The sequence below is a fragment of the Pleurodeles waltl genome, chromosome 1_2, assembly GCF_031143425.1.
Source record: "Pleurodeles waltl isolate 20211129_DDA chromosome 1_2, aPleWal1.hap1.20221129, whole genome shotgun sequence".
NCBI classification, from domain to species: domain Eukaryota; kingdom Metazoa; phylum Chordata; class Amphibia; order Caudata; family Salamandridae; genus Pleurodeles; species Pleurodeles waltl.
This window is the reverse complement of record NC_090437.1, coordinates 1355814588-1355834577: the sequence shown is the minus strand read 5'-3', so window position 1 is coordinate 1355834577 and position 19990 is coordinate 1355814588. Positions and strand designations below refer to the sequence as shown.

At 47.0% G+C, this 19990-nt stretch overlaps 1 protein-coding gene across 1 annotated transcript in view; it reads left to right on the top strand.

The window, feature by feature from the left end:
• Window positions 1-556: 556 nt before the first annotated feature.
• LOC138252886 (uncharacterized) overlaps window positions 557-19990 on the top strand; it is a 235118-nt gene continuing 215684 nt past the window's right edge. The window contains exon 1 of the mRNA XM_069205775.1: window positions 557-668. The gene's annotated coding sequence lies outside the window, so the exon portion shown is untranslated. The remainder of the gene's footprint in view (window positions 669-19990) is intronic.

The window sequence follows — 19990 nt, the reverse complement described above, 5'->3', positions numbered from 1 at the left end:
CCCTAACGCTAAATATACCCTTACTGTCTTTTACCACTACCCAACCCTTTACCACTGCCTACCCTTAAATCCTAAAATTTCCCTTATCGTCCTCTACCACTGGCCACCACAAACCCTGAAAGTATCCTTAACACCGTTTTCCACAACCACCTCTAAACCCTAAAATTACCCTAACCTCCTCTTACCAGTACCCCACTTAACCCTAAACTTAGCCTTATTAGTCATACACATGTGCACTAACCTTAAGTATGCTTACCATTCGTGGTGAATGCATCTGTGTGGTAAAGGCATGTGTGGTAAAGCTGCGTGGTAAAGGCATTGTGTGGTAAATGCATTGTTGTGAAGGTAGTTTCCCATGGCCTCATGCCCGTCCCCTCCTTTGCAGGAGACACTCAGCTTTGCTCACCTTCCCAAGCATCCCCTTGGCATCAGCACAAAGACCTTCCTAGGGAGGGGCTAAGCTGGAGGCGGATAATGTTTAAACACACAGACTATACCACATGTGAGGGGGATGTTTCAGAAATAGGAATAAATATCAGCCCTATTCAATCTAACAGCACCTTCCTGACACTCTGGAAGGGAAGGCACCACCCTGTCTGTCTCTGGGGACAGAGCACCTTTCTGGCTGAGTCTGTGGACAAAGAACCGATCAGCTGCCTCACTCTGAAGTAAGCATGGCTCTGTGCCTGCCTCTCAAACTTTACCGTCTCTGAAACATATCTAATCCTCCCTAAAACACTTCTCTGTTTCTCTCTGGAGGAAGAACACTTATTTGCCTCTCTCTGGGGAAAGAACACTTCTCTGCCTCTCTCTCTGAGGATAGAACACCTCTCTGCCTCTCTCTGAGGATAGAACACTTCTCTGCCTCTCTCTCTGAGGATAGAACACCTCTCTGCCTCTCTCTGAGGATAGAACACTTCTCTGCCTCTCTCTCTGAGGATAGAACACTTCTCTGCCTCTCTCTGGTGATAGAACATTTCTTTGCCTCTCTCTGATAGAACACTTCTCTGCCTCTCACTGAGTATACAACACCTCTCTGCCTCTCTTTGAGGACAGAACACTTCCCTGCCTCTCTCTGATTATAGAACACTTCTCTGCATCTCGCTGAGGATAGAACACTTCTCTGCCTCTCTCTGAGAGTTGAACACTTCTCTGCATCTGTTTGAGGATAGACCACATCTCTATTTGTCTCTGATAGAAGACTTCTCTGCTTCCCTCTAAGAGTTGAGCACTTCTCTATCTGTCTCTGAGGATAGATCACTTCTCTGTCTCTCTCTGGTGGTAGCTCTGTCTCTCTCTCAGGATAGAACATTTCACTGCCTCTCGCTCAGGATAGAATACTTCTTTGCCTCTCTCTTAGGATAGAAAACATCTCTCTGATAGAACAATTATCTCCCTCTCTCTGACGACTGACCACTTCTCTGCCTCTCTCTGATGAAACACTTCTCTGCCTCTCGCTGAGGATAGAACATTTCTTTCCCTCTTGCTGAGGATAGAGCACTTCTCTGCCGTTCTCTAACAGAACACTTTTCTGCCTCTCTCTGATAGAACAATTCTTTGCCTCTCTCTGAGGTTTGAACACTTCTCTGCCTCTCTGAGGATAGAACACTTCTCTGCCTCTCTCTGAGGATAGACCACTTCTCTACCTCTCTGGTAGTAGAACACTTCTCTGCCTCTCTCTGATAAAACACTTTTTTGCCTCTCTCTGAGCAAGAAAACATCTCTGCCTCTCACTGACTCAAGACGTTTCTGTTCCTGCCCCTTATACTAGAGCATCGTTCTACCAGCCTCTGAGTCTAGAACAGATCTTACTGGCCACAGACTCTAGAACACTTCTCTACCAGCCTGTGACTTTAGAAGACACCGCAGTCTGAGTTTAGAACAGTGCTCGATATGTGTCTGACAAAAGGGGACCTCTCTGTTGTTCTCTTACCCCAGAACACCTCCCTACAAGCCTTTAACTCCACACTACCTGACTGTATGTCTCAGGCCAGCACTGCATCTCTTTCTTCATTACATCCAGGAGAGCTCAGTGCCTGGCACTGCTGTTAGAAGACTTCCACACTTGCCGCTAGCTCTCGGGCACCCCACTGGCTGCCTTCTTTGGATCACATGTCACTTTTCTCACCTACAAGAGGTCTCAGACTGAAGCAGGGGCTCCAGGGAGAAACGTGTTCAGTTAGTACCAAAGAGGTGGATTAGAAAGCAACATTAGTTGTATATTGTTATCTCAACAGGAAATGCATATTTTATTTTACTATTAATTGCGACTGTTTCATGAATATGAGCTAAACTAAAATACATCATTCTGGTTGAATCTACAAAATTATGCTCAATTGTTAAAGATGAAACAAAGAGTTGCATTTTTTTCCTTTAGGAAACAAATGGCCAAGACATTAGTTGGCATCTTGGAGGACTTTATTACAAGAGGGAATGCTCAGAGGTAGTCCAAGAGTTGCACTGTAGAGTATTTCAGTTACAAGTACATTGTGGTTGATATGAGGTTCTTCTGTTACTCTGTCACAAGACGAGAGCCATATTGTAGTGTTAAATCTCTTTTATCACAAATCTTCAAACATAACATCTCAGCCCAGCCAACACATTTCATCCCAGGTGGACTTCAAATGCCCATTTTCAGATGTCTCTTCTGAGTTGGTCCACCCGTTTGCAACCAGCATGGCGTGTTAGTAAGGAACCTCTTGTAGGAGCACCACCATAAGAAAATATCTGTTTAAAAAAGGCCTAGGTCATTATGGAGTGATGTAAGACTTGTCAGCCTTAGGGTAGTCTTCCCCCAAACATTTTGCCTTCCTCGTCTTTGATGACCTTAGGACAGTGGAAACGTGTGTGTGCTCACTGCCTCAAATATGACAGCACTGACTTAGACCCAATTGGCACCTTTAATGCATTTGTAAGTCCCTAGTGAAGCGGTACTACCTGTACCCAGGGACTGTAAATTAAATGCCACAGTGGACTTGCAGCCCTGACTGTCCCACCCACTTAAGTAGCCTGCCAGTGCAGCATGTGTGGGCAGTTTAACCTATAATTTTGACCTTCCAAAATAAACCTTTTGCCAGTCCTAAACCTACCTTTTTAATGTACGCATGTCACCCCTGGGGTAGCCCTTACACAGCCCAGAGGGCAGGGTCGTAGGCATTTTAAAATGTAGGGCATGTACTTTGAAGTTTTACATGCCGTTGTATTTTCACTACTTGTTGTCTAAACAATTGTAACTTAAAACCCACTTTAATAGTGAAGTAGAATTTTAAGTCAGAATTCAGAAAATGTAATCTTTAGTACGTTGGCATTTTCTTGTCCCAAACATTTAAGAGCACATTTACGAAAAATGGCGCTGTGCCTCTTACCGCTCGCATAACGCCACCATGTGTGCGCCGTATTTGAAATACGGTGCACCACGGCGGTAGTTAGGGGACTAGCTTCTGACATTTTTTGTAAATTGCCGCCCAGGCCTAATGACCCCCCCCCCAAAACACACACACACACTCTGGACCACAGTAAGAGTGAGGTCCTCCTCCATACTAACAAGGGGCCACTGCACTGTTGTCCTTGGTATTCCAGTGGCTAATACATGTGCTCCGAAGACTGACATCTAAGCGCACCAGAAACACCCTCCTTATTTAGAAGTGATATGAGGTACACATGTCCCACTGAGGAAGGCAGTCTCCCGGATGCAGGCAAATTCAGCCTCTTGTAAGTGTTGTGGGCTTTTAACCAGCCCCATTATTTCACTCGTTCCTGGGCTTGTCTTTCAAAAATCACTTGATGTAATTGGTAAATGCTTTATGTGTGTCCTGCCTTGTGGCTGGTTTTGTTAAGCCCCGCAGACTGCCCCAGTTTCATGGATTATTGCACAATCACCAATATACTTCAGTGGGGGCAAACTATTTTTTTTCTTTTGTCTCTCCACTTCCTGCTGTATGGGTGCCATGGTGCTCACAGCACGAACATGCACAACAGTGTGAACTAGACTGGCGATACTGAAGTGCTGGTCACATTGTTGAGTTCCCTAATCAGAGTCATTTGTTGTGTCTCTCCCATTACAACACTTGAAATTGGTGAATGCTTTATATAAAACAGAAATCCTCAAACGAAAGTAGCTCCCTCGGCACAGGAGAAAGCAGATACTACAATAATCACTGCACTCAGGAAACTTTGCAGGGCTTTACTTTGACAAAACATTTTTGCGAAATAACTCAGCCTGTGGTGATCCTAGGACAATGGGACCACCACCAACATGTTCAGCATGGCACGCTCTTTCAATCTACATCATCTCTGGGTCCCCAAGCTAGCTTAATGGGAACCCCAAAATAATAACCCCTCCCGCCATGCAATGTCTTTTTAAGTGTTCTCATGGCAAGGACTTTTTTTTATAGCTGAGATTAGTTTTTGTTTTAAGGTCCATGTTTATAATATCATTGTTGTAGGCATGCAGCCTTTGAAAAGGTGTAATGCACTATTCTCTGTAGGAGCTAAATATATGGTTACATTGCATTAATTAACGCCATTTTATTTTTTGTGTGGTTATGCCCACTAGGGTTTAACTATATAGTTACATGACCATGTTACTTACAAATGCTATTTTCATAGTGGTGTCCTCCAGCGTCAAAATACTGGAGTTAGCGCCATTTCTATAAAGCGCCAACCAACCTTGTGTCAATGAGATGCAAGCTAGGCCTTCACTTCCTAAAAATGCCACCAGCCCCCAGCATCATATTTAACACCCGACGCTGAAACAATGTGCAAGTGGAAGGCGGTCCTAAATATTGGCGCTAAGCCCCTCTTAGTGCCATTATTGAACGCCTGGTCAGACCAGGCGTCAATGTGCAGGTAGGCCCATTTCTATGGGGAAACACCATGGAATGGGCACAAAGATGCCCACCCCAAACCCCAGCATCACCACCATCCACACCACAAGAACGCTAAAGGAGGATGGAGCCCATCCCTGGTAAGTTGCAGGTAAATGTATGTGTATGTGTGGGGTGTGCCACTGGGGACCCCTCACATGGGACCCCCTCGCTGTCACTGGGTATTTTGGGCTTTCCTGGGGGACACTGGTCCCCTGTGGTGGGCACTGGGGTAGTGGTAATGACTCCTGTCTCTACTTAGATAGGAGTCATTTTTTTGACTGCTTATGCCTCAAAAACATGGCACTAGGCTGACTAGCTGCAGATATTTTGCAGCTAATCAGCCTAACAACATTTTTGACCCACTAGCATAATTTTCCCTACGCCATCTGTCGACGGCTAGTGTCTTTTTTTGAGATGCTAGCTATTCTTTAGCGCCATCGGGTGTCATTTTTTCTAAATATGGTGCACGGATGTCGTAAGGGAATGGGGTTAGCTCGATTTTTAAAAAAATTACGCACAACTGTGCCATTTTTCATAAATATGGGCCTATGTCCTCAAGAGGCTGAATATATGCTTAACTCCACTACTTTCACCTATTTTTTTCATGATGTTATTTTCTTTAGAGGGTTAACAATGTGGTTATATGACCATGTTTCTTACAAATTATATTTTTGTGATAGTTTTTTGAGCATTACAGTCTAATCCCAAAAGTTTATTTGTGATAAAGGTTTAAATGATAATTGTGTATAATCTCTCCTTATTATAATTATGACCATGATTCAGGCCAACTTAACATCGTTATTACACGATGACTGTTTGAACACTCTTGATATGTTTGGGTGACCCTTCTAGTTTATTTCTCCTCTGTGGTGGGCTTGTGTTTTTCTTGGGGAAATTGCGTTAGTCAGCGACCAGCCCTGAAGGTGGCGGTGAAAGTGGTATTCTATTGAAATTAGCATGGCAGATTTAAATTAGGATGCTAAATAGCAACTTTTCTTTTACTGCAGATAGATGAAGAAGGTAATTGGATGTGATTTAATTATATGCGGGCCACTGGAATTATACAGCAGGAAAAGACAAAATTATGAGGCAGGGTTGACCAATTTATGTGGCAAGAAAAGTCCTGTTATGACTTTATAATGCCAAGAGATCTAGCTCAAAATGCAAGACCTATTGCATTGCAAATGCTTGTTTTTAATTTGTTTGTTTATGTTTTCTCAAACAACCAAAAGAAAATAGAACAGTAGGTCGTCTCACTCACCGCTGAAACTCGTTACATCAAGTACCTGATTGGCCAACAAGGGCACATGCAGGGGGCCCAATCCATAGGGTGCATAGGGTATGGCGTTATGATGTGAGCGACCGACCATGGAAGTGTGAAACCCAGCTCGAGTCCCGGGGCCGGCTCAACATCCTGTGATTCTGGGCAAATCACTTCATCTTCCAGTGACTACCAAAATTAAATGTTTCTTTGTGTAACAAGACTGATGCTCGTGTAAAACGCTGCAATACCTTCGGGAAGACTTAGCGATACATAAAACTTCAAAAAAGGAGTCTTTAGTAAAACAACAAGATACACATTATTTACTTTTTTAGTAGTGTCCCACCTGGACAGACGACCCCCTTTCTATTAGTGTTGCTGAACAGGCTTCGTCCTCTGCTGGGGGCCCTGAGCTAAACGGGTAGCAACATGACCAGACCTCCAGTATGTTCTATATAGCTTCCAAAAATCCCTGGGACTTGCCTTGGGATGCATGAAATCATTGTAGTACAGCTGTAGGCCATGGGGCACAGTTAACATTTTTTGGCACAGGACAACATCGCAAGCCTTCTTGCTGTGCTGCCCTGCATCAAAAGAAAAGGGCAGGAATGTGGCGTATCTGTAAGATACAGCACATTCCTGTCCTTTCAGCCAGCGCTGGCACCATTTCGTCAGTCTAGCGCCCGTGCAGGCACCCTTGCACCATGGTGCAAGGGTGTCTGAGTTGTAGGAATGGTTGCTTTTGTGCAGGAAGGGGCACCTTCCTGCACAAAAACAACCAATGGGGGCATTTTCCTCAGATAAAACGGAGAAGTAAAGATATTTCTCCTCGTTGAGCCTGCCCTGGGGGAAGGTTAAGATTTTGATGCATTCCCAGGTTTACAGATTCTTGTAAATTTAGGGATGCATCAAAATCCATGGGTTTTGTGTGGGAACACCAGCTTCAAAACCCATGGAACGTCTCTTTGACGCAGAGTAAGGCAACACAGCAACTTGTGCTGCTTTGCCTTACTCCATATCTACAAGGCCATGTAAATTCACTCCAAGTGGCTCTGACGGCCTTGTAGATATGGCCCTGCACTGCCAGTGCTTCCAAAAGAAAGCCGCTTGTGAATTTGTCCCATGTCTTTAACCATGCTGCCTCCGTGGGAGCCATGGGACACATCCAGTGCACTCCCACCTACAGGTTAGCCATTGATGCACAGCATTGTATCCATTTGGGAAGGCCTTTGGTCAGCCCTAGAGGGAGAGTTCAGGTGTGCAATTGAAATAGACCTCCAGCATGTCTGTCAAGGTAGCAAACACCTTTCCTCAATATAGGTTTGATATAGGACATGCCCAGGCTAATTGCAAAATGGCAACATTGATCGCTTTCCATTTTTTCAGCAGTGACCCACACCCCAGGTGTAAATCGGGCAATGCGTTCTGGCATGTAATATAAGCAATGCAGGGATTTGAAAATGATTAATTTGTGCCGGTACATCAAGGAAACTTCCGTCACTTGAGCACAACAACATTGCTAGGCCTTGTCTAGAATCACTCTTGCCAAATCGTTTTCCCATTCTCTTTTGGTGACATATGTCAATGGTGTGGGTGCATCCACCATTTCTTGATGTAAATATGAAATTGTTTTTCATGTCATGTCTGTCCTTTGAATCAATTTAATAAGCACTAGCAGCTCAGAGGGGGCCTCTGAGAATAGGGAAAATGCCACCATAGCCACACGTTGCAGTCTATGGCCCAGTAGCACAGCTAGAGGACTATTTCCCCCTCACTCCTGGAATGTTTCAAACGATAAAAGCTCTCCACCAGGGAAGACAGTTCCCAGTACTCCCAATCCCTGCTGCTGTAGGAGAGCTGCTGGAGATTGTTAAGTAGTGGTGACAGAGTCAAGAGTTGGGAGTTTATCACATCTATGCCCAGAAGGTCCGCAATCGTCCACCACGCATAGACCATGGCAGCAATAACGTCCACTTCATCCTGACTCCTAAAGGGCTATCTGGCCACACCAGGGTTCTTTCAACTTTACATAAGTAAGGCTTGTGTGGTGTTGTGATACTAATGTTGTACGTAGTGAGTGGTCTGGCAGTCCCCATTCCTCACCTTTATCATCTAGTGTCTCAACTAGATAGTAAAGGGAAGGAACCGGGACCTCCAGACCACCTTTGGCAAGGACTCCATCAGAACCATCCAGTCAAGATGTGGCAGATTCCCCCTAGATCAGTTTTGTAAATATTTGCTGTAATTGGCAAAAGAATGTCCAGGTAGAACCACTGGGACATTTACAAATAGAGATAAAAACTTTGGCAGAATAACCATCTGAAATATGGAGATTTGCCCCAGCGAGGATATAGATAGTTGTATCCTTCTATCAACTTGAACTTTGAGCAAGTTGAGTGCCACACCAAAGTTTTGCCTTGCCAATTCTCACAAGTCTTTTGTGACACGGACTCTCAGATATTTTACTCCATGTGCCATTGAGCGCAATGGAAAGTCTCCTTGCCAGGGAGTAGTACAGTCTGTCCAGGGAAATATTTCTGATTTGTCCCAATTAATTTGGGGGCCTTAGTACCCCCAAATCAAGTAATATATCTGATGATCTGGTCCTCTTCTCCTCCGGATGCTGTAAAAACAGGATGATGTTGTCTATGTAAGAGAAGAGTAACACTGGACCCTCCCCACACCTGTGTTACCTGTGGAAATGAAATTCTCATAGCCAGCATGCCAACAGTTCAAACGCCAATGCAAAGATTGGGGAGAGTTATAGACATCCCTGACGCACTGCCCTGGAGATCTGAAAGTGATCTGTCAGGGTTCAGTTGAATTGTACGCAGGTGGAGAGACATGCTTAGAGTAAGTCAGTCAGTTTCAAAAAGTGTGTCTTGAGTCCCAGCCTCTGTAAGACTTTTCATAATGTTCCACTCCGAGGAGTCAAGTGTTTTCTCAGCATCTAGTAAAATCTCCACAGCTGGCAGAGCCGGCTCAGTTCTTTAAAACATGGCCACCAAGTTGCACAGGTTCAGTGCTGAAGACCTCTGAGGTACAAAGCCTGCCTGATCAGCCCGGACCAGTTGTTGCATTAGAGGCTGAAGCCTCCAGGCCAGAATCTTGGCAAAGATTTTATTATTGACATTAAATAGTGACAAAGGTTGGTAGGAGGACCTGGTTTCAGGAGCACCATTATGACAGATTCTGCCATTGATTGTGGCAGTCTACCCCTTTCAATACCCTCTCCATACACCGCAAGTAGCCGTGGTTCAAGCAAGTCAATATATATCCTTATAGAATTCCAACTGGATGCCATTGCACACCAGCGCCTTATCGCTAGTAAGAGCAGTTATTGCCATTTTGATATCTTCCACTGTAATTAGGGAGTTAAGAATTTCTTGAATGTCTCCCTTTATCCATCCCAGAGCTACTTCATCAAGCTAGACAGAGATTTCAGATTGAGTGTGTTGGGCTGTGGTCGAATACAACCGTTTATAATAGTCTTGGAAAATCCCTAAAGCATCTTTGGTGGATGTCTTCATAGCCACATCAAGACCACATATGCCAGCAATGAAGCTAAGTGATGTGTGTGATTTCAGCACCCAAGCTAGTGTCCTACCTTTCCTGTAGGTGTTTGATCTTGTCTGCTTCCATCCATAGAGGACCTAACATTCTCCGGTGTCACTAAAGTCCTCAAGACTTCATGTAAAGGGCTCAGAGAGGTGGGTCATGAGTATTGTACCCAGCCTGGAATCTTTTAATTTCTTGTTCAAGTGTGTCTAGTGTGGACCTAATTGATTTCAGTATGCAAGTACCTTTGAAGATGAAAATTCCTCCAATACATGTCTTGAAAGCATTCCAAAGTACACCCATTGTGGACAGAGAGCCATCTTTACAGTCAAAAAAGTCACTAATAATGCCACTGCTGCTTTCAGCATTGAAAGCTGGGTAGCACAATTCACTCCCCTTCAGTCACCATTGTCTATCTGGTCATGTAATACTGGGGATTCTGGGTTGTAATTCAATCAAAGAGTGGTCAGACAATGTTCCCAGTAGAATTTTAGCGTCTGGCACCATTCCCATAACACGGAGTCTCATCAGCCAATAATCAATCTGAGAGCTAGAATCGTGCACAGTGAAGTAGTAAGTAAAGCCTGCATGTTGCAGGTGCATTACTCTCCACGTATCTAGCAGCTCATAAGGCTCCAGCATTTTGCTGAGCTCTACTACCATAGTAGTGGATGAGAAGAAGGATACCATCTTTATCAGAAGAAGTAAAGAAATGACAGGTAGTAAAGCGAGTGTTGGTCGCCACAGATTCTGAAACAAAACTTTGAGGAAATATTTGATTTTAGCCACAGTTTGGCATCTGTAGGGGAGTCTTGATTAAAAAATGTAGTTGAATTTACAGACGTCATATCAGCCTGGACTCCTTTCAGTTTTTAGTAGAAATATCTGAAATTGGTAGGTTTCTATGGAGGGGGCAAATTTGGCAGCTTCCCACATCAATAGAAAAACAGAAATTCTAAGGAACAATCTTAATACAAAATAGCTTAACATTTCACATTTCCCTATTGGATTTCAATCCATTTTAGGCTTCAAATATGTCAGTGTGGAAGAAAGAACACAATTTGCTAACCATCCTCTAAATCACATGATATTATGAGTAACCCCAAATTAAGTAATATGATAGATGGGTTATCTGGAACATTTGTGAGGGAGTAACCAGTCTGCCAAACTCTAAATCAGACCCTAAGAGTCAAACAAATAACCACTATTCCTAAACATCAATTCTCACACACACTTGAGAAGTGCACAGCTTGTCTGCACACCTATTTTTCATTCATTAGGTTTTCATTTAAAGTTGATTCATGATCGGTATCCAATGAAGTATCATTAAAAGCTGCAGCTCAATTGATGGACCTATGGTGATCTTTGGATAACCAACAAGCGCGTATATCCCTAGGTTAGAAAATTCTGTCCAGTTAGTATAAATTGGTTATTGCTGTAAAAAATTACAGATAAGCATTTCCATCTATTTTTATTTATTCCCATTCTGCGTGGTTTAGTAATTACAAAGTGAGGCAACGAAGCACAGCGTTACTTTGCATCAGGTAGGTGTTACATGGGTCGGGCATAGTCATCGCATGCATCTACCCATGTATTTTGACACAAACCCAGATTTACAATGACTTGTAAGCCTGAGGTTGCACCAAAATGGTGCGATATCTGACAGAGGTTTAATGAGGAGAATCTCTTTAGTCCTCCTTATCACTTCCTTTTTCCAGATGTGCTGATTCCTGCAGTACACTTAGAAAGAAGCATACGCCTTCAAGGTTTGTTTTGTGCAGGAAGATTCCCTTTCTTTCACAAAACAGTGCTGCTCATATCACACGCACCTTGCACCATAGTGCAAGGGTGCCTGCATTGGTGCTAGGTGGACTCAAGTGCACCAGCACAGGAAGAGAGCTGAGGAGCATCATATCTTAGTAGATATAGAACTTTACATGTCTCTTCCATTCACACAACACAGTGGAGCAACTTGTCTTGCTGCAGGTCAATTCTTAATAGACCTGCCCCTATGTTTTTAAGAACATTAAAAAAAACATCAGGCTTTCACATGGAGACTGCAGCAGGGAACACTCCACCATACAGGAGCTAGAGGCGTTCTGTGGGAAGGAGAACATTGTGAACAAGAGATTTTGCAGTGAGGAGAGCCCAGGAGAACCCTGGCATGGCTCAAATCCACAGAGCAATGTGGTGGTGTTTGGGACCCAGTCTGCTGTTGGCAGCTCTTATCAGGGCAGATCTTGCTGTCTGAGATCAAGGGAGCTATTTGAGATCTGTTGGGCGAGAAATCAGTGAGGTTGGATGGCTTCAATCAATCAATCATTGGCATTTATAAAGCGCGCTACTCACCCGGAAGGGTCTCAAGGCGCTGGGGGGGAAGGGGTTATTGCTCGTACAGCCAGGTCTTGAGCTGCCTTCTGAAGGAGAGGTGGTCCTGTGTTGAGCGGAGATGGCTGGGGAGAGAGTTCCAGGTCTTCGCTGCGAGGTAAGAAAAAGATTTGCCTCCGGCGGTGGCTTTGCGGATGCGGGGGACGGCTGCCAGGGCTTGTCTGGTCGATCGCAGGGTGCGGGTGGGTACGTAGAAGGAGACGCGGTGGTTGATGAGTTTGGGTCCTTGGTTGTGAAGGGATTTGTGTGCGTGGGTGAGGAGTCTGAACGTGATCCTCTTGCTGACTGGGAGCCAGTGAAGCTTCTTCAGGTGTCCGGAGATGTGGTGGTGGCTCGGGACGTCCAGGATGAGGCGTGCGGCGGCGTTCTGGATTCGTTGGAGTTTCTTCTGTAGTTTGATCGTGGTGCCGGCGTAGAGGGTGTTGCTGTAGTCCAGGTGGCTGGTGACGAGGGCGTGGGTGACGGTTTTCCTTGTGTCGGTGGGGATCCAGCGGAAGATCTTGCGGAGCATGCGAAGGGTGTTGAAGCATGCCGATGTGACCGCGTTGAATTGTCAGGTCATGGAGAGGGAGGAGTCCAGGATGAATCCCAGGTTGCAGGTGTGGTCGGTGGGTTGGGGAGTACTGCCTAGGGCAGGGGGCCACCAGGAGTCGTCCCATGCAGTGGGAGTAGGGCCTAGGATGAGGACTTCCGTCTTGTCGGTGTTGAGTTTAAGCCGGCTGTCAGTCATGCAGTCCGCTACTTCCTTCATTCCTTCGTGTAGTCTGGTTCTAGCAGAGGAAGGGTCGTTGGTGAGGGAGAGGATGAGTTGAGTGTCGTCTGCGTAGGAGATGAGGTTGAGTCCGTGTTTGCGTGCGATGTTTGCCAGGGGCGTCATGTAGATGTTGAAGAGGGTAGGGCTGAGGGAGGATCCTTGTGGGACGCCGCAGATGACTTCGGTAGCTGTTGATCTGAAGGGAGGGAGGCAGACTCTCTGAGTTCTTCTGGCGAGGAATGAGATGACCCAGTCCAAGGCCTTGCCTCGGATGCCGGCGTTGTTGAGGCGCTGTATTAGGGTGCGGTGGCATACCGTATCGAAGGCTGCGGAGAGGTCAAGGAGTATGAGGGCCACGCTCTCTCCCTTGTCGGTCAGGGATCTGATGTCGTCTGTGGCTGCGATGAGGGCGGTCTCGGTGCTGTGGTTGGCCCTGAAACCGAACTGCGAGGGGTCGAGTGATTCGTTGGTTTCGAGGAAGGTTGTCAGTTGAGTGTTGACGGTTTTCTCAATAACCTTTGCTGGGAACGGGAGGAGAGAGATGGGTCGGAAGTTCTTGAGGTCTGTGGGGTCTGCTGTCGGCTTCTTGAGGAGGGCGTTGTGTTCATCGTGCGGGTGGTTTCCTCGGTGGTGGTCGGGTTCCAGGCGTGGATGGTGGTGCTGTGGGGGGTAGGTTCTGGTGGTGGGTTTGCGTTTGTTGTGGTGAAGCTGTTGTAGATGTCGGTAATTTTGTGGTGGAAGAAGGCTGCGAGGGAGTCGCAGAGGTCTTGTGAGGGGGTGATGGCGTTGTTTTCGGCGTCGGGGTTGGAGAGTTCTCTGACGATGCCGAAAAGTTCTTTGCTGTTGTGGGAGTTGTTGTCAAGTCTGTCTTTGAAGGATGATTTTTTTGCGGCGCGGAGGAGTTGGTGGTGTTTCCGGGTGGCGTTTTTGAGGGCTGACATGTTCTTGTCGGTATGGTCGAGGCGCCAGGCTTTCTCGAAGGTGCGGCATTGTTTTTTGGAGTCCTTGAGGGTGGAGTTAAACCAGGAGCTTCTTTTGTGGTTGGCTCCGTTCGCTCGGGTCTTCAGGGGAGCCAGGATGTTAGCGCAGTCGGAGATCCAGCTCGTGAGGTTGTTGGCTGCTTCGTTGGGGTCTGTGGTGCTGGTGGGTGGGTTCTGGGAGAGAGCTGATGTGAGTTGGTCGGCGGTGATTCGGTTCCATTGTCTTCTCGGTGGTTGTTGAGCGTGGTGGTGGGTTGTGGTTTTCCTGTAGCTGAAGTGGATGCAGCTGTGGTCCGTCCAGGAGAGTTTGGTGGTGTGGTTGAAGGAGATGTGTTTGCTGGAGGAGAAGATGGGGTCGAGCATGTGTCCGGCGTAGTGGGTGGGGGTTTTGACCATTTGTTTGAGTCCGAGGTTGGAGAGGTTGTCCAGTAGGGTGGTGGTATTGTTGTTGTTGTAGTTCTCCAGGTGGAAGTTGAGGTCTCCCAGGAGGATGTAGTCGGCGGAGGGGAGGGCGTGTGGGCTGCCGAAGTCTGCGATGTCTTCGCTGAATTAGGTGCGTGGTCCGGGGGGTCTGTCGATGAGGGTTCCTCTGAGGGTGGTTTTGGGGTCGCTGTGGATTTAGAAGTGGAGGTGTTCAGCGTCGGAGAGTGTGTGGTCGGTGTTGGTTGTGATGCGGATGGAGCTCTTGTGGACGATGGCGATGCCGCCTCCGGTGCGGTTGGTGCGGTCTTTCCTGATGATTTTGTATCCGTCAGGGATGGCTATGGCGATGTCGGGTGCCGAGGAGGGGTTCATCCAGGTCTCAGTGAGGAAGGCGATGTCCGGGGCTGTTGAGTCGATGAGGTTCCACAGTTCGATGGCGTGTCTGTGGACGGATCGCGTGTTGATCATGATGCATTCGAGGTTGTGTCCGGGGGTGTTGTTCTTGTGGGGTGCGTTGGGGGTCCGTAGGCAGGTGAATCTGCATTTGCGGCAGGTAAAAGGACCGTGGGTGCGTCTCGGGGTGGTGCAGCAGCAGCCCAGCGCTCTGCCGGGGTTGAGTTTGGTCAGGGCGGCGGTGTCGAAGGTCAGGCGTGGGAGGTGGGGGTCGCGAGGGCCAGGGGTCGTGGCGCTGGGCGCGGTCCAGGCGCGGACGGGCACAGACGGGCTTGCCTTAGGCGAGCCTTCGGCGCGCCAGCGGCGCGCCCGCTGTGCGCCTCCACTGTGCGGTCTCGCAGCGGCCGCCATATATGGGGTAGCCGGGGGGGAGGGGTCAGCTGGGAGGCGGGCGGCGGGAGGGTAGGCGGGGGGAAAAAACGGCGGGAAAAGCGGCGAGGGCAAAAAATCGAGAAAAAGGCGAAAAGCGAGAGAAACGACGCAAAAGGGGACCGGGCACTAAAAGGGGGGCACAACAACAACCGGGCACTCTGGGGGGCACGCACTCAGGAAACAAGGAAAAAAGGGAGCATCACTCACAACAACAGCCGGGCACGCACTCGGGGAACAAGGAAAAAGGGAGCAGCAGTCAGAATCACACAGAATCGCACAAAAGGAGGCAGGCAAGCACTGGTGGCGCTGCAGAGTCAGGGGAGCGACCTGCCCTGAGGTCAAGGGTCGCTACCTCTGTCTCGCAGCGGCCGCCATATATGGGGTAGCCGGGGGGGGGAGGGGTCAGCTGGGAGGCGGGCGGCGGGAGGGTAGGCGGGGGGAAAAAGCGGCGGGAAAAGCGGCGAGGGCAAAAAATCGAGAAAAAGACGAAAAGCGAGAGAAACAACGCAAAAGGGGACCGGGCACTAAAAGGGGGGCACAAAAACAACCGGGCCCTCTGGGGGGCACGCACTTGGGAAACAAGGAAAAAAGGGAGCAGCACTCACAACAACAGCCAGGCACGCACTCGGGGAACAAGGAAAAAGGGAGCAGCAGTCAGAATCACACAGAATCGCACAAAAGGAGGCAGGCAAGCACTGGTGGTGCTGCGGAGTCAGGGGAGCGACCTGCCCTGAGGTCAAGGGTCGCTTGATTCTAAAACTACTGCAGCAACATCATTGAGTTGCACTTGCTTTCCATGTCCAAAGAGACATTTAAAAATGGGACCCTAATCCTGAAACAACAGCTTTGATCATGATTTTTTTTTTTAAACAAGCAACAATAGCTCTCAAACTTTAAGTAAGAACCTCTTTTACTATAAATCTGCATACCAAGTTATGAGAGATGAAACGCAACTCTACATAAAAGATTCCTCTTCCCTTCAGTTTCAGTGCCTGTAACACCACCTACACATGATCCAGCAACTGCCTGAAGCTCAATCGTAACAAGACAGCATTCCTGTAATTTGCCAAAAAATAAGAAATAAAATAGAAAAACATCGCTCAGCAGCATGATCTTGACAGTTTCACAGAACATTTTTCAATCAATGTCAATTCTCTTGGTTTCACCCTGGATACCAACCTCACACTCGAGAAACACATTTCAAAGATAACAAAGACTGTTTGTGTGAGAAATTGTGTTGCTGGTTGGCTGGAGTGTGAGCCGTGCTCAGGCAGCAGCCACAATTGCAGGGTGAACCATAAAAAGTAATTAAATGAGCCGGTGCTTAACCCTGGGTAACTTGGAACTAAAAGCAGTCAGGTTAAACTTAGAGGCAATGTGTAAAGTATTTATGCATTATTTATGCAGCACACAAACAACAATAATGTGCAAACACAACAAAATAATAATCTCAAAACAGTTTATAGAAATAGTGTACATTTTTTATAAAAATGATTTGACACCAAAACACCAAAAATCAAATCAGAAAAACTGGAGTTATGATTTTTTAAAATAGCGCATAAAAGATAAAAGTGCCAACCGTGGACATCTGGTCACGCAAGACTGGGTCAAAGTTGAAATTTAAGGCCGATCACAAAAGAGTGCTGTTCGGATACACAAAGTGGATTGGACCTGGTCACCGCTTACCTTTGGACTTAAAAAAACAATTGAGAGAAAAATGTCTCAAAGCGTAGAGGTTCAGTGGAGTAAGAGTGTCAGAGGAGGGAGCATCTCTGTCAGATAGTTATGGAGAGAAGCTGCAGTGGAGATTTTTACCTTTGGACTTAGTTGCTGAGATGGAAGTCAAAAATCTCTAATGGGACGAAGCAGAAGGCTATACCCAAAGATAGTTGTATGTGGTTGGATACCCCTTTGGCGAAGGACCAATGAAACTAATTTGTAGAGAAGAACTTAGCAGGAAAAAACGCAAAGTCAATCCGACCGGCAATGCTCCTCAGATCGATAGGCAAGCAGGTTGGTACTGAGTTCTCAGAGAACTTTTTAGCCAAATCCTCTGTTTTGGAAAATGGCCATCTGGGGACCTTTATCACCATAACCAAGGGTCCAGGAGTAGATGAAGACCTCTTGGTGTTTCAGGACTCACTCAGGTTGGGTCTAGGTGAGGGTTCAAGATGGTGCAGCTTGTTATGTCTTTGTGGCTCTGATCGGTAGGGCAGCAAAATAGCCCTTGGAGTCTCTTCCTAAAGTCCTGGGAGTAGGTGAAGATGCAAGGTGCAACAGCAAGGCTGGCCTTTGAGTTATAAGACAGGCACCAAGCAGCACAGTAGTCCTTCCAGGTACATCAGCAGAGTCTGGCTCAGCGTGCAGCAGGTCACAGAAGCAGGCAGACCTTTGAGATTCATTCCACAAGTCCAGTAGTGAGTTGAAGAGACGGTCTGAGAGCCGTACGTTTATCCCCTCGTACCCCTCTCCTAGGAGATATTTCTGGAAAGTTTCTTCAAAATTCTGTGAGATTCCTGCCTCCCCAGCCCTGGCTCCAAAGTGGCTGCACTGTCAACACAAGGTCATTAGGCCTATTGTGAGGGGACAGGGCACAGCTATTCAGGTGCAAGTGGGGCTGTGCTCAGCTCCTCACCCCAATCTGCCAGCTGATGGCCCCTTTGCGGCACACTGAATCCCTCGATTGTGAGACTATCTGGGAGGAATTCACAAAGTATAACTGTCAGCTACACACAGCCATGTGATCCAAGACAGGCTGCAGACACAAAGGGCTAAGCACAGGAAAATGCCAACTTTCTAAAAGTGGCATTTTCAAAATTGTAATGAAAAGTCCAACTTTACCATTAAAGAGAGTTTATCATTGCAATTCCATGACATATCTACTTCCTCTTAGTTAGGAGTTATATCTTATTAATGGTAAAAAGGCATACCCAATGTCATCCAAAGGGACGCACACAGTAGTGAAAATGAATTAGGGAGTTTTTCAGTACCGGGATATGTAAAACTTAAAAGTACATACTCAACCTTTTAATTACACAGCAGCCCTGCCCTGTGGGCTATGTAGGACGTCCCTTAGCAGTGACATATGTAATAAAAGGGGAGTTGAAGGCTTGGAAAGGGGGTTTACATGCCAGTCAACATGCTGCAATGGCAGCTCAGGGACCAGACTTAGAGGGCTACTTTGGTGAGTGGCACAATGTGTGCTCCAGGTCCACTGCTAGCATTTAATTAACAGGCCCTTGGTATATGGTATCCAACACTACAAGGGGCTTACAAGTAAAGTAATTATGTTAATTTGGTATAAGCTAATTTAACCATGTTGTGGGGAGAGAACACAAGCTCTTTGACACTGGTTAGCAGTGTTAAAGTGTACAGAGCCCTAGGGCCACCAAAAACAAATTCAGCAAAAAGTGGAGGGTAAAAGGCAAAAAGTTTGGCAGTGACACTGCCAAGAGGGGAGTTTGCAACTGTCAGGTATCACCATTCTCTGTTATTGAAAGGGAAACCACTTGTAGGAAAGTACCATCTTGCCTGGCATGTTACCCCCATTTTTCACTGTATATATGTTGTTTTAGTTGTATGTGTCACTGGGACCCTGGTAACCCAGGGCCCCAGTGCTCATAAGTGTGCCTGAATGTGTTACCTGTGTAGTGACTAACTGTCTCACTGAGGCTCTGCTAATCAGAACCTCAGTGGTTATGCTCTCTCATTTCTTTCCAAATTGTCACTGACAGGCTAGTGACCATTTTACCAATTTACATTGGCTTACTGGAACACCCTTATAATTCCCTAGTATATGGTACTGAGGTACCCAGGGTATTGGGGTTCCAGGAGATCCCTATGGGCTGCAGCATTTCTTTTGCCACCCATAGGGAGCTCTGACAATTCTTACACAGGCCTGCCACTGCAGCCTGAGTGAAATAACGTCCACGTTATTTCACAGCCATTTTACACTGCACTTAAGTAACTTATAAGTCACCTATATGTCTAACCTTTACCTGGTAAAGGTTGGGTGCAAAGTTACTTAGTGTGAGGGCACCCTGGCACTAGCCAAGGTGCCCCCACATTGTTCAGAGCCAATTCCCTGAACTTTGTGAGTGCGGGGACACCATTACACGCGTGCACTACATATAGGTCACTACCTATATGTAGCTTCACCATGGTAACTCCGAATATGGCCATGTAACATGTCTATGATCATGGAATTGCCCCCTCTATACCATCCTGGCATAGTTGGCACAATCCCATGATCCCAGTGGTCTGTAGCACAGACCCTGGTACTGCCAAACTGCCCTTCCTGGGGTTTCACTGCAGCTGCTGCTGCTGCCAACCCCTCAGACAGGCAGCTGCCCTCCTGGGGTCCAGCCAGGCCTGGCCCAGGATGGCAGAACAAAGAACTTCCTCTCCCTTTGGAAAATGGTGTGAAGGCAGTGGAGGAGTAGCCTCCCCCAGCCTCTGGAAATGCTTTGTTGGGCACAGAGGTGCCCAATTCTGCATAAGCCAGTCTACACCAGTTCAGGGACCCCTTAGCCCCTGCTCTGGCGCGAAACTGGACAAAGGAAAGGGGAGTGACCACTCCCCTGACCTGCACCTCCCCTGGGAGGTGTCCAGAGCTCCTCCAGTGTGCTCCAGACCTCTGCCATCTTGGAAACAGAGGTGCTGCTGGCACACTGGACTGCTCTGAGTGGCCAGTGCCACCAGGTGACGTCAGAGACTCCTGCTGATAAGCTCCTTCAGGTGTTAGTAGCCTATCCTCTCTCCTAGGAAGCCAAACCCTCTTTTCTGGCTATTTAGGGTCTCTGTCTCTGGGGAAACTTTAGATAACGAATGCAAGAGCTCATCCGAGTTCCTCTGCATCTCTCTCTTCACCTTCTGATAACGAAACGACCGCTGACCGCGCTGGAAGCCTGCAAACCTGCAACATAGTAGCAAA